The sequence below is a fragment of the Lactuca sativa genome, chromosome 1 (genome assembly GCF_002870075.4).
Source record: "Lactuca sativa cultivar Salinas chromosome 1, Lsat_Salinas_v11, whole genome shotgun sequence".
NCBI classification, from domain to species: domain Eukaryota; kingdom Viridiplantae; phylum Streptophyta; class Magnoliopsida; order Asterales; family Asteraceae; genus Lactuca; species Lactuca sativa.
In genome coordinates this window covers 50951800-50967691 of record NC_056623.2, presented here as the reverse complement: position 1 = coordinate 50967691, position 15892 = coordinate 50951800, and the positions used below count along the sequence as shown (strand labels likewise).

The 15892-nt window shown below is 33.0% G+C and overlaps 1 pseudogene; it reads right to left on the bottom strand.

Annotated features, from left to right (window-relative positions):
• Positions 1-6278: 6278 nt before the first annotated feature.
• On the bottom strand, positions 6279-7752 carry LOC111911951 (protein DOG1-like 3; annotated as a pseudogene).
• Positions 7753-15892: the final 8140 nt, after the last annotated feature.

The following is a 15892-nucleotide window of genomic DNA, read 5'->3' as shown; positions in this document are numbered from 1 at the left end:
TACACACACATATGAACTATCTAAGGCAAAAGTGTATTAGCTCAAGAAGCCTTGATAAAAGATTATCAAAGCACTAAGTATTAGAAACACGAACTTAAGAAATTCAATAAGCATTGTTTTTCTGAAAGTTAAGCTGTTTCTGAATACATGCCAAAGCTAGTGGGAGCATAAGTGTTATGTTTTATAATAATCATCATGATAGTGAGAGCATAAATGTTATTATTGTATGATTATTAAGGCACGTATTGCAAGTTGGCAATATTAATTATAGAAAACAAGAGTTATATCCTTGCAAAGTCGTAAGGGTTGTAAAGTTGTTTTGTTATAATTAAGGGAGAGAATATTATGCTTCATTTCAAATCTAAAGGCTTAGGTTGTGGAATGTTAATAAATTTAGTCAAGGGTACATAGTGTGTTCTTAAAATTTCGATTATGATTACGGCATTCCTCTTCACAATTAGAATTTTGAGAACATAGCAAATAAAACATTATGCGTCGTGTTCCATACGTTTCGGGTATAGGATCGATTGCAAATGCTTTTATGTTTGACCATTCTAAAATTTTCCAAATGTCAAGCGCATTTAGAGAGAAAAGGGACTAGAATTGGTTTTGACTAAAATAATTAAACAACTATCAAAGGACAATCCAAAGTTTGACGAGGATTGGTCGCTTGTGAGTAGTTGGAAGCATGGTATTGGATGGACCATATCGACATTATTATGAATAGAAAAGATTCTATTAAGAATGAGTTGTCATATGGAAATTATGGAAATGTTTCCATATTGGATGGACCATATCGACGTCGTTACGAATAGATAAGATTCTATTAAGAATGAGTTGTCATATGGAAAATATGGAAGCGTGTCCATATTGGAAATTGAATATTGAAAATCTATGTCTAGATTAGAAACTTTTATGCAAAAGGATGTTCAAAGGAATGTACTTTGAGTGAGAGACATCATATCTAAGGAATTGTCTTGTAACAATCTCCGATAGAGGACTTTATAATATCATTGACAATAGTCTTTGTGACTTTGATGCAGTGACATTACGAAAGGATCGTTGCATAGAATGTTAGAATCTAGCATATTCTATAAGTATCAACAATTTGATATTCTTTCACTTATGAAAAAGGATTTGGAGTTGTGAAATGAGAATGATTGGAAATGTGCTCAATTTGGTCTATTTCACAAAGTAAGAACCATAGGTAAACATTGTGTGCATGCTAAGAGCATGGGACAAGTGTAATAATTCAAGTAAGAAGTTGATTACCCGAAACGACAAATAATGAGTAATCGATATGGTGATAAATAAAAGGAGTTTTATTTATACTCAAAGGTTTGAGGCCATATGGGATTAGTATTATTCTTGTGTTTCACATTTGCATGTTTTGACTTCCAGAATAATTTAATTGGTTAAGAACAGTCAAATTATTTAAACGGGCCACACTCATTCATATGTTGGAAGTAGATATGAATGAAGACTGTCGTGAATTGGTGTGTGGATTGTCTAAAGAGCATTAGACATAAGAAAATGTTTGCTACAACGTTCATGAGTGCTTATGAATAAGATTTGAGCATTGGATTAAACCCACGCTCACATGAATCACTCCATGAATTGTATCATGAGTGATTGGTGAGACGATAATATCTTATATTCTTGAAACCGAGATGTGTGAGTTGTATCTTGCAAATCGGTTGCACATTTGATAATATGTAAACGCACTAGTAACATGGTGTTATAAAACATATTGTTGTGTGTGATTAGGTGAGTGAGTGCAAGCAAGCATTGTATCAAAGTTTATCCGTTCCTTTTATCCAAAGTAGGATAAAAGCGATATCTTTGGGCCCCTCGATGATTTTGTGATGACAAACGTAAATGCTCGGCCGGGCTAGGGCTAATTTGATTTGTTCAATTAGTCAGTCGTCATAAATCGGGAATCGAGATATAGTACAAAGAGAATGATTTGAAATCATATCTCATATGATATCTAGAATGGAGGAATATATGATCCCTTATCTAAAGGACACGCGTATCTGATAGGATCAGAGTTGACAGCGGCTTTGGAAAGCTACGATTGCAGATTAGGATCTGAAGTCATACGCAGAATAGTTATTAGACTTATCCAAGTGGGAGACTGTTGGATTAGTGTCTAAGTCCATAACTATTTTGGTATGTACTTGACTCGATGGTGCATGGTCCTTTTGGGTTGCCTTCACCAAAGCAAGTTGATAGGATGAATTATGGAGAGAAAGGATTAAATATGATTTATTAATATATTATGGGAATAATATATTAAAGGAGAAATCATATTGTTTAATTAATATTAGTCAATAATTAATTGGTAATTAGTTTTGTGACTAAAAGAGATTAATTAAACTTAAGGGACTGGAATTGTGATTATAAGATAATTGCAATTTGGGCCATGGATTGCCTTGTATTAAGGGGTGGACGAATTCTATGGGGAAACCCAAGAAGAAATCGTCCAAGGCCTTAATTAAATGAGTCCATGGGTTGCTTAGGGCTTAAGCATCCAAATTAGGGTTTCCTTATTAGATAACCCTAATAGCCTCACTATATATAAGACCCTTATGACCTAAAAACGTGGTGAAGCTTTATTCTAGGGTTAGAACACGTTTTGGGCAACCTCCATCCTCTCTCCTCTTCATCCTCTTGCTTATGGTGTTTATGAACCATTAGAGGAGTGATATTTGTGATTCTAAGCTTTCTAAAGTCAATACAAGGAGATTTGGGATTGTTATTGCTACATAACAATCAAGGTAACATCTTAAACCCATTCTCATGTTAATATGATTACTTGAATGCTAGAATTAGGGTTTATAATCTTGGATAACTTGCATGTACAATAGAGAAATCTAGATCCAAGCATTAGGGTTTGTATGAGCACATAGGATGTCTTATGACCAAAACCCATCAGATATGTGGGGTGGTGATTATAATGGGTGGCAGGTGGCGGTAGCGAGCGGTGGTGATGGGTGGTGGAGACGGGTGAGGGTGATAGGTGGTGGTGGTGGGTTAGTGGGAGGTGGGAGGTGGTTCGTGGTAAGGGTGGTGATAGTGTATGGTGGTTTTGGTGGGTGATGGGTGGGGTGGTGACGGCAGGTGGTTGTGATGGGTGGTGAAGGTGGGTGATGCTGATGGGTGGTGGTTGTTAGTGGTCTGTGGTTTTGGTGGGTGGTAGCTGGTAGAGTTGGGTGGTGGTGATGGTGGTGGTAATGATAGGTGGTGGTCATAATTGTGGGAGGTGGTGATGGGTGGTGGAGGTGGGTAGGTGGTGGTGATGGTGGTGGGTAGTGGTTTTGGTAGGTGGTAGGTGCGGGAGATGGGAGCGGGTGGTGGTGATGGATGATGGTGGTGGTGGTGAGTGGTAATGATCGGTGGTGTGTGGTGGTTGGTGGTAGTGGCGGGTGGTGGTCATAATGGTGGGTGGTGTCTAGGTGGTAGTGATGGGTTGTAGAGGTAGGTGGGTGGTGTTGATGATGGTGAGTGGTGGTGGGGGTAATGGTGGCGGGTGGTCGGTGGTGATAGGTGGTGGCGGCGGGTGGTGGTGATGGGTGGTGGGTGGTGGTAGTGGCATGTGGTGATCATAGTGGTGGGTGGGTGGTTGTGATGGATGGTGGAGGTGCATAGTGATAGTGGGTGGGTAGTGGTTGTGGTGGGTGGTGGTGGTGATGGTGGTGGGTGGGGTTGGTGGTGATGGGTGGTGGATGATGGTCGTGGTTGGCGATGGCGGATGATGGTGATGATGTTGGGTGGTGGTTTTCGTGGGTGGTGGGTGGGGGTTGTGGTGATGGGTGGCGGTAACGGGTGGTGGTGGTGGATAGTATAGTTTGGGTGGTGACTGATGTTGGTTTGTGGGTTTTTAATTTTTTTTTACTTATTTCTTAGTTTATATTAATATTATATGATGATTTTAATTTTAAAAAATTGTGTGGTCAAAATTTGTTTTCAAATATTTTTTGCAATAAGAAACGTTCTCGATTAAACGCTCTCTCTCTCTCTCTCTCACACACACACACACACACACATATATATATATATATATATATATATATATATATATATATATATATATTAACATGTTATCTTACAATTATTGTGTGTTAGAATGCAAAAATAGGAATTTAGTAAAATTAAATAATTATTTAATTAAACAAAGATAGATATTAAATGATTTCCATAATTATATGTATATTAAATGATATCTATAATTATAATTCTCCTTTTATAAAAACTAAGTAAATTCGTCATTAATGTTAGTAATAACATTCTTTTAGAATGAATTTACATCTAGGGTTTTATGTATGGATTCGTGTTTTGTTTCAGAACACACTCACTTAAAAATACAATAAAATTACATGGAATATAAAGTACGAGAGTGTATTCTACTAGATTACACTCTCATTCTGCCAGAATACACTGTCATTCTTCTATATACGAATTCATTTTGAAAAAATATTATTGCTGACATTTATGACGAATTTAATTAGTTTCCATAAAAAAAATTTATAATTATGGATATGATTGAATATACATATAATTATGGAAATCATTTAATATTTATCTTTATTTGATTAAATAATAATTTAATTTTCTACTAACTTTTTATTTATGCATTCTAGCACACTTATATATGTGAAAAACATTAGAGCCTACATCTCTCTCTCTCTCTCTCTCTATATATATATATATATATATATATATATATATATATATATATATATATATATATATATATAGGTGAGATTGGTTGAGAACTCATAGTTTCCCGAGAACCCAAGAACTAAAAGTGGAGCGTCAGATCAAAATTAATTCATGAAGGGCATGATCGTAATCTTATTAATCTCATTTAATGTTTAATTTTTTGTGTTATTGTAAATATTAATAGAAATGTCTAAAATATTACATAATAAATCAAATTTTCAATTTTTTTTAAAAATAGTATTTTTCAGTTTTTTTTTGAAGTGCAGATTTTTTAATTCTTTATAGATAAGATGAATTTTTGAAAAAAATTGAAAAAAGATATATATTTTTTTAAAAATATGCAATTTTTTTTAAAAGCATTTAAAAATCAATAAAATTAAAAAATCAGGAATATTTAAAAAATTCTATAATTTTTTAACCAAAAAAATCAACATTTTTGGTACATTTATGCATATTTCATATTTTATAATATTTGTAACGAAATCATAAGAAAACTCATTTTATTTACTAATTTATAAGCACAATACAATAAGTATTTTATTCGATACAATATAAAATATAAAAAAACAAAAAAGATGCTTCAAAATTTCCAAGCTTTTTCATGTCTTCGTGTCAATATTTCCATATTTTCTTCAATTTATCATTTTCACCTCTTCAATATTCACCACAATTTCTTCAAAATCTACAAGAAAATTAAAAAGAAATTGATTGATATAAAAACACTCACAAAAATACATATGTGATTTACATGTGAATCACATGTAATTCATATGTTATTTACATGTGAATCACATGTAATTCATATGTGAATTACATTTTCATATGTGAATTACATGTAATTCATATGTGATTTACATGTGTATCATATGTGAATTACATGTGATTTACATGTGTATCATATGTGAATTACATGTGAATCACATGTAATTCATATGCGAATTACATGTAATTCATATATAAATTACATGTGATTCATATGTGAATCATATGTGATTCATATGTGAATTACATGTGATTTACATGTGAATCACATGTAATTCATATATGAGTTACATGTGTATCATATGTGAATTACATGTGAATCACATGTAATTCATATGTGATTTACATGTGAATCACATGTAATTCATATGTGAATCACAAGTGAATTACAATATGAAATATATGAAACTATTCTACATTGCACGGTTGCAGATATGGGTGATCGTATTTGAAATGTTTCATCTAATAGATTTTATATTTTTAAATCTAATATTAACCATGATTTCATTACTCCATCATAGTGTACAATTGTTGCATCCTCGATAATTCTTGCTTGGTTCTAGAATGATACCCCAATCCATGAACATGCCATTTTCGCTCCAATCCATTGTCTTGTTATAAAATGTCAGCCATCCTAATAATTTAATAGATGTTGAGTTGTTCATTGATTTCAATGACTTTGGCAGAAACAAGAGAGTTAATACCACTAGTATATAGTTTAGTTACCTTACCTCTCCATCATCATCATCATCATCATCATCATGACACATGTAGATAATATTGATCCACCTTTAAACATTCTCATTTGGTAATTGGTACCTGTTATGACAGGAAAGTAAATAAACAGAGAAAAAAATCACAACAATCGTAGTTTGTTTATGTTCAACGCACAATTAACATTTCAATAGAGAGATATAGCTTAATTACAGGTATTTTCATAAGTCCATAACTATCATCATAACTGTTAAACTAAATTTTTTCTTGTAAACAACGGACCTAAAGTTCATTTGTTCTTCTAAGTAAGCCTAAAGGTTCCTCATGTATTCCTTTTTGAAGCGTTGGACTCCTAATTTTCCAATTTTTCTGGTGTTGATTCTTTGGATATATTCCCTTACGTTTGGACAACTATACTTTTGGGGGCGATCTCAGTAAGAAGTAATACAACAACCTGAAATTAAATTAACAACCAAATCATTTAGGTTTTTAAAATGAAATTATATTGTATAGATTTAAAAGTTAGGTTTTGGATACATACAGTGATTACACCAGTTGTTGCACTAACACAACTTCACCAAACACTGTTGTTGCTGCTTCTGTGAAAAGTGAAGTAGCTCCAATGTTGACTACACTGGAAACAATATTATGATTGTTAATAACAAGATTTCATTGGAAATGAAAACAAATTGTAAGGTTTACGCTGTGCCAATGAGAATGGTGGTGAGGAATTGTGTGATATCAGTACGAAGGAGCTTAAAGATGCCATTTTCATCTTCTTTTTCAGCTAGCTCTCACACCTGTGAACAAAACACTATATTGAGGCACCACTATATCAATGTAGGTAATCAAACATGAGATCGATACCTTCCAAGGTGAAAGAGTGGTGATTGAAGTCTCGTTCATGGAAAAGAAGGCAGATAAACCCAAAAGTGCAGCTAAAATCAAACGTTGTCAAGAATGAAAGTTACTTCTCAGTATCGACTTCGCCGTCTTCCGTCCTGATCATTTCCGACACCATGTTAGAAAGCTCCACCATCGACCTGTCCGCCACCGCCTCCTATTCCTTAGCGTATTTCTCACTTAATACTCGTTCTTGATGTATGATTTTCTTCTGTAATTCGTCGATTTGATTCATCTGGTTTGGTGACAAATCTCCTAGATCTCCAAGTCTTCAATCCACGAATTAGATCACCGATTTTAGCCTCTAATTGAATTCCTGATTTCAAGTAGAAAAGATGGTTTGCTAATGTCGGCCACCATCCTCCGATCCACAAAAACGCATCTTGCAGCTTGCTCCGCCACGTAGGCGAAAACATCGAAATCGCATCTCGTTTCTCCCAATTTGATTTCGCCTAGTAATACTGCTCGTAATGCCTGACAGCTTTCTCGATCAATGGAATCAGAACGGCCGTCATTTTCGATCGGGTTGTGGTTGTTAGAGACGGAGACAAGTTCTTCAAGGTAGGAATTCTGCTCGCAGATCCAACACTCGAAGAATTTATGTAATGTTTCACGGTGAGGATTATCAACATTCATAGCTTGCGCCATAAAAGTTGCACTGTTGCGCCATAAAAGTTGCACTGTTGGGCCTGAATCACATTATTTCCAAAGATGCAAGTTGCAGAATATTGGGTTTTGACGGATGAGACATCATCTCCGATGATGAGGCACTCTTTGGAGGCGATGCGACGATAGGAGTCGAGATGAGAGAGGGGGGGGGGGGGTAGGTGGGGGTTGACGTGATTCAATTTGATGATAGGGTCTGAATTATTTTTTTTTTTACTATAATGCCCCTGATTCATAATAATTATGATGCCCCCGTGTCCTGTTGTTCAAAGTATTTACAAAAAAGCCACAAAACATCGTAGTTTTTTATTATTTTGATCTAACGGCTCACGATCGGTTCTCGGGTTCTCGAAAAACTTTGAGTTCTCAAATGATCCTATATATATATATATATATATATATATATATATATATATATATATATATATATATATATATATATATATATATATATATATATATATATATATATATATATATGAAGAATTTCATTTCACATTAATCTCTGATAAATTAGACATAAAGTTGGGTAACGAATTAAATGAACAATGTCTCTTACGTGTCATTTTTTTTATTATAGTTATTTACTTATTTTAGTGAATAATCTAATAATGCATTATATATTAAAATATTTCATGCGAATTAAAATGTTATATAGTTTTAGTTTGTTATTAAAAGGTGATGTCTTTATATAGTAAGATAAGTGGATGTTCCTATTACTATAAATAGGAAAAGGTTTTACTATTTCTGTGAATTGAAAAAAGATGTTGCAAAATTTTGTGATCAATTTATGATTAAAAGATGGCGGCTTAAAATAGTAAGACAAGTGGATGCTACTCTTTACTATAAATAGCAAAATTTTTACTATTATTATTATGTGAAGAAAAAATTGTCATAAAATTTAGTGATCAAGTCTCAATTGAAAGATATGACGGCTTCAACAAGTAATACAAGTGGATGTTCCAATTACTATAAATGGGAAAAAGATATTTCGTGCACTGATTCTCATGCCCCCGATTTGCGGTGATTCCTTATCATTGTACCACAAATTTTAAAACAAAATATCAAAATATCATCTAATCCTCCTTATCATCCTTCTTAATGGTTTTTTTTTTATCACATGTTAATCTGTTATGAATTTTAACATTTGTCATTTTATGGTATTTTTGAAGTAAATATTATCTATTTGTCAATTTTTAGTTTGTTACAATTTTTAATTAAAGTCATATATTTATATATGTAAAGTATTAAATATCATATATATGATATTAAATTGCAATAAATACGTTTATTTCATTCTTATTTTAAAATTGTACATTAAAAAATATTTTATATTTACACTTTAATTTAATGTTCAATTTTTTTCTAAATCAGCCCGTGTAATACACGGGTCTCACACATAGTATTCCAACAAAATAAGGAATATTGTTCAACTTTTATGTTTATTTTACATTTATAAATAACAACTATAACATCACAACCAAAGTTATTGTGTTGAATAAGTAGAAGTAAATCAATAAAAATGCAACCTTTTGCATGAAAATTTATGTAAGGAGAAACTATAGTATAATCATCGTATAAATAAGGTTTGTAATACAATGATCAAATATTGTTTTAATTAACTAAAAAGCCAAGCAAACACACAAATTTTGGCATAAAAGGGTAAATTGCATCTATGGTGACTAATTTTCCAAGGCGGGGTGTACAATATACTCACTCCTTACTTTTCGCATTTATTCTGTCACCTAGACACAACCTTATTTTTCTCCCACTCTCCTTTCAAAACCCTAGAATCTGTCACCTTTTACTTTCCCACACCAATTATATTAATTTTTAATAAATATAAAATATTATAATATTATACTGTACAAGTGCTAAAAATGGAAAGAAGAGAAAAGAAGAACTTCACACCGGTACCCTTCACACTCATCGCATCGGAGGATGTGGTGTTCCTCCGCCTCTCCCACTTCCATATCACCCCCACCGCATGGTGCGGTGGGGGTACTCCTTGTGGTCTAAAAATTGACCGTTTTCCGGTTTGATTCTCGGATCAAAATTTGGTCTACCCTACGGTTTTTGATCAGAGGCTAGTTTCAGAAAGCTTTTCAGTTTTGAAATGATATTAGTTTAATTAAATAAAAGCTAAATATTACTCGGTTCATAATCTGATTTGAGACACCAACTACCCAACCAATGAAGACTGAAACTAATCTAATTAAAACCATTATACATCGTTCCTATATCTTGTTCCGTTATCTTTACTTCTCATGGCCTAAAACACTTTTCTAAGTAAAAACCTATTGGGCCTACGACAATCTTTAATTTGATGGATCAGAAATAGCATTGATGGATCAAGAAATTATGGTATCTCCGGAGATACAATAATTACAATTCATTTATTTATATATTACTATTGATTATGAAATACTAATGCTTATATTGAATTAAAAAGTTTGATACTTAACTTTGACATTGTTTTGAAAATGATACAATGAGAGAAATATATATCTGAAGGTGGTAAGTTAAGATATAATTGGGCTCAATATACAATAGTGGGCTATTTAATAGTTTAGAATGAACACAGAAAATGGGCCAAGTAAAATATAAGATACAAATAGATACTCCTATATTAGGTCTAACATAATTGTAATAGTTATAATGATAAGAACTACATCTATAGTTTGCATATGAATAAAATTTAGTAAAATTCTCGAGTTAATATTATAGATGAATTATAGAGAAAATTATGTAACTTGCCATTGTCTCATCGAGGTTAACAGTTGTTGGTCCATGTGAAATGACTAGTAGTTTGTATTTTTTATTTTTCTTTAGGTGATTTATAAAAATAAAAAATGGTTCATCCCACTCACACGTAGGTGCTGCTTGTTTTTTGTAAAAAAACCGCTTCAGACATCTTATTGTTACGTAGCGTTGTACACACGCAATATTTTTCATCTCACAGTTATTCGTTTTTTAGAAGTCTTCGAAGTAAAAAATCTTTGTGCGTGTTCTGTTTGGGGCAGCACTTGTATTGCATATTCCAACCTCTTATTCTTTTTTTTTTCTTCTGAAATATTGATGAATATTGATTATATGTTGCTGAAATCTTGCTAAATTCTTGTTTTACCTTTTTTTTTTTTTTTTTCATTTTTGTTTATTCTTCTTGAATTATTATTATTTTTCTTTTTTTATATTGAATAATGATAATTTCTTGCTGAAATGTCATTATTTTTTGCTGGAATGTCATTATTTTTTGCTGAAATGTCATATATTGTAAAATTTTCGGTATTAAAAAACTATTTTTGGTATATAGAATCAGTTTATTTTAATTTTTAATATCTGCCGCAACATGCAGATGTTAAAAAACAATCACGTTTCTTATTACAGTCTGCAGCCGTTTGATCCACCTCTTCAGAGGATTGCAGAGGTGGTCTGCAGACTTAATGATTTTTTGCTTCAAAAAAACAAACAATACCATAGTCTCTCTCTTTCTATCTACCAGTACCCCACGCCACCATAGTCTACTCATCTTCCGCAACATGCAGATGTTAAAAAATAAACACGCTTCTTATTACGGTCTGCAGCCGTTTGGTCCACCTCTTTAGAGGTTGCAGAGGTGGTCCGCAGACTTAATGATTTTTTGCTTGAAAAAAACAAACAATACCATAGTCTCTCTCTTTCTATCTACTAGTACCCCACGCCACCATAGTCTACTTATCTTCCACCCCTTCTCATTATCATGCAAACCAACATCCTACCTCCCATTAGTAATTCTTGCTCGAAAAAGAAAGGTGGTATATATCGGAGACAAACAACCACACCTTTTCCTTCCCCTTACCTTTTTGCAACTCAAAAACACACACATACACACACTAAAAATTGTAAAACGCACACACACATTGAAATCCTCCTTAATAATTGAAGGTTTTTTTTGTCACATATTAATCTCTCATGAGTTTTGACACTTGTCATTTTGTGGTATTTTTGAAATAAATATTATCCACATGTCAATTTTTGGTTTGTTTCAATTTTTAAAATTAAAATTGTATACTTATACATGTAAAGTATTAAATATAATATATATGATATTAAATTGTAATAAATATGTTTCTTTTTTTCTTATTTTAAAGTTTTACATTAAAAAATATTTTTTTATTTACACTTTAATGTTTAATATTTTTTAAATCAACCCGTGTAATACACATGGTTCACACCTAGTTTTAAACATATAGCGTCTCACATTGTGAATTATTAAAACACACACGTTGATCCATCAAATTTGTCCTTATTGGCCTATTAAATAACAAGCATCGAAGCCTTCCTAAAATTTTATATCGTTGATTGTCATGGATATTAGATTCTTCTTTCTTTCCAATTTGGCATGAACGAGATGATGAGAAAAGGGTAAGAATATGCATATGTATTTACATATGTATATATGAATTGTGTTTGTTAAAATAAACATATTTGTTTAACGAGTATAAAAATATTTAAGTCTCGATTGGAAACTTATGTATCTTAATAATACCCATGATTTTTCTTAAGTTGTGTAGCACCCATCATCACTCGCTATGTATTCCAATACTAAGCCTTTTAGTCAAGCCCGACCCAAATACATGGGCGAGATGGGCAAAGGCCCAGGGCAGCATAAATGGAGGGGCATCAGATTAGTCCAATAAGCAATATGTATATATATGTTTCAGCCCAAGAAAATTAGCCTAATACTCTTTTTTCTGGTGCAAAGCGTGCAATCTGAGCGGGAAAACGGAAAAGAATTGGCAACAACAGCGCAAGCTATATCCACATGTGTGATTGGCTGATTGCTAATCGACGCTTCGAAATCTGGAAGCTGTAGAAGATCGAGAAGCTGTCTTAATCAAATTCAAATTGACTAAATGTATGTTTTTAATCCGATTTCGGTTTTCGTTACTTCTATTTTCATATTCTCCAACTTCTGAATACTTTTGTGGCTTTTGTAAGGATTTAGGGATTCCTGTTTCCCTTTTTCTGATCTAGTGGTTCATTGATTCTTGTTTGAGGTATACGGTATACCGATTTAGTGATTCATTGATTACCGTTTGAGGGATACCCTTTTCTGATTTGGTGATTCTTTTATCCTATTATCCTTTTCTTATAACTATTCTAATTTGATGATTCCCATTTTCAGATTTGTATGATTAGAAAACTTGGAGTCCGAAGTTGGACTCTTAGAGACTAAGAGATTGAAGCCTTCATTTCAGTTTTCTTGATTTGAATGAGTTGCAGACCAGAGTTCGAGGCCTTGTTATTCAGTAATTCCTAAATCTTTTTTCTTATCACTTTTCTGATTCCGTTCTGAGGTATACAATATATTTATCAATTGAACTTCTGAATTTTTATGTTATGTTTAGTGATTCATTTGGCTGGAGGTATACCAGATACTAATCAATTGAACTTCTGAGTTCTAATTATTGTTGCTATTATACATTAGTTTTAAAAAAAAGGGTTCTTATTTCTGATTTCATTACCCCTTTTCCAGGTTAGTTGACATATTGATATTGATAGTGTAAACAAAAACAAAAAATTTGGGTACTATCTTCCTTTAATTAGATTTTTTGTTAGAAATGAAAAAGTCAGTGAAAATAGTTCTAATGATCTGATTAATAGTTTTAATGATATACATAATATTGCTACACATCCGATTGGAAATTCCAATGATTTGATTGATTGTTTCAATGATTGTGAGAATAAGGAATTTGTTGATAAAGTTAAATCAAATGAATTTATTATTTTGCAGAAATTATTTTTGGATGAAGCATATAAAGATGAAAGTCCATGAGTATCTATTCAAATAACAAAGTTTACAAGAAGAATGGATATGATCCGGAAGCACCATGACTCAATAAAGATTGAATTAGTAAGCAAAATATTGAAAGTCAATTTTAACAAAGTCTTGATTAATGTAAAATAATAGTGGTTTTTATTCAAAAATCACAAGGCATCCTTTTAAGTGATTTTGTAAAGTTTTGGTTTGTAATTGTATCGGTTCTGTTTGACTTTAACTTTAATTGAATTTTTGTATTATAATTTTTTTTGTATGTGTTTTGTCTATTGGGCGCGGTCTAAACATATGGGCATAAAATTCTTATCTCGCCCGGGGCATTAAAACCCAATGGACCGGCCCTGCTTTTAGTTTTCATGTCGGACATTATCTAAGTTATGTGCCAAATATCTTCATCAACGATCGGCTTATACTCGAGTGGTCATAGTGGTCATGCTTCACAAATAAATAAATAAATCTCATGTTACATTGGAATTAGAATTATGTGCCATGATCACTTCTATTAATATTTTTAACAAATTCCGTTAATGTTTTATTTTTTTCTCAGTTATTATGTTTTCTCATGTTGGGAAGTTTTAATAAATTTCATTCTCATAATGAATTAGGAATGAAGTTCTTGAATTATATGCCATGAACACTTTTTAGTTGTTGACATTATAATCAAATGATAGCTTTGTCATTTTAATAACGAATTTATTTCTTCAACATCATTACTCTAATTCATGAGAAAAATTAATTATGTGAATCTAGAGTAACATCCGGATCTTCGAGGTATGACTTTTCAATAAATTATGAGTTTTAGAAGGCCATGACGTGGAGGAGGCACCACAACAACGAGGCATGGCCCGGTTGGATGTGTTATTTAGCCTCCCATGACGTGGCAAGATCTGGCTACAACGGAGGGACTGTTTTGGGCCAAAACACTAATTTTTGGGATTGGTTCCATATTTAAGGACACTAACTCCAAGTGTTGCCTCATTTGGCACCATCTACCCTATGAGATATTATCTCATCCAAACCCAAACCTCCATATGTGTGTTTGAGTGTATGAAACCAACTTTGTGAAGGTTGAAAGAAGGAGTTCATCTTTGTGTTTGTGTGCTCGGTTCCATTTTTATCTTGTATCTTCACTCCATTTTTGATCATTTGGAGGTAAAAAGTCCTCACCTTGCTCATTAAATCTTTAGATCTAATATTAGACCATTTTATGATTTTTTGGTCTAAATCTTCTTGCTTTTGGAGTTTGAGTGGATTCTAGAACCCTTGTATGCATTATTTAGTTTCTAGACCATGGTGTTGGTTGGAAAAAGGAATTGCATAGCTTAATGGATGAGTTCATTCCTTAGAGATATCATTAACAACTTAGGTTTTAATATCTTGACTTATTGGGATGTCTTAATGGATAAAGTTGGAAACTTTATCCATCATGACATTGGGGATCGAGTATTAGATTTGAGCTTTGGAGCTCTTGAGGTTGAAGGAAAACAGCTTAACCAGTTAAGTTGTGAAGACCTAGTTCCCACAACATGGTGACTGGGGGTTGCTCGGCTATTTTGTCGCAATGCTTCCACAATGTGGCCAATGGGAGGCCACGATGTGGAGGTTGCTAAAGTTGACTTTTTTCGTTGACGTTTGACCTGGATTGACTTTTGTTTAATTGCTAGATCTAGAGTGTAGAGAAAGGTGTGACCTTGTGTGATTCGATAGGCAGGTTGTAGCACCTGTTTCGTGACGTTGATATGTGGTTTTCCTGACTTCGTGAGAAATGTGAGTCTTCACACTATACTATGTAGGATGCTAGCTGTCTTTGTGACTCTTGCATTGCATGTTGGGCGGGGTCTATTATGTGGGCGGGGCTCGATGTTATGTATGGTATGTGGTATTTAGGGAACTCATTAAGGTTTGTGCTTACAATTTTGCGGTTTAAATATTTTAGGTACTTCTGGTTCCAAAGGGAATGACCCGACGTGATATGATCGCACTACATCCCCTGGAGTTTATTTTCGCATTATTTGTTTTTGATTCACTTTGATATTTGGGAATGAATTTAAACAGTTATTGACATTTGAACAAATGGTTGTACGGTTTTTGGTGGTTGAAAATGAAAATTTTTACTAGTAATGTTGGGATGTTACATTTAGACTCAACTAAGAATCAAAGAATATTGTCCTGGCAAGATTTTAAATGTAAACTACACCATCCATATGCAAAAACATAAGGCCTGAGATAATTTATTAGCACAACTTGGATATGAAGGATGTGTTGTGTTGCTTTCCTTGTTCACATGAGTCGATAATGTTA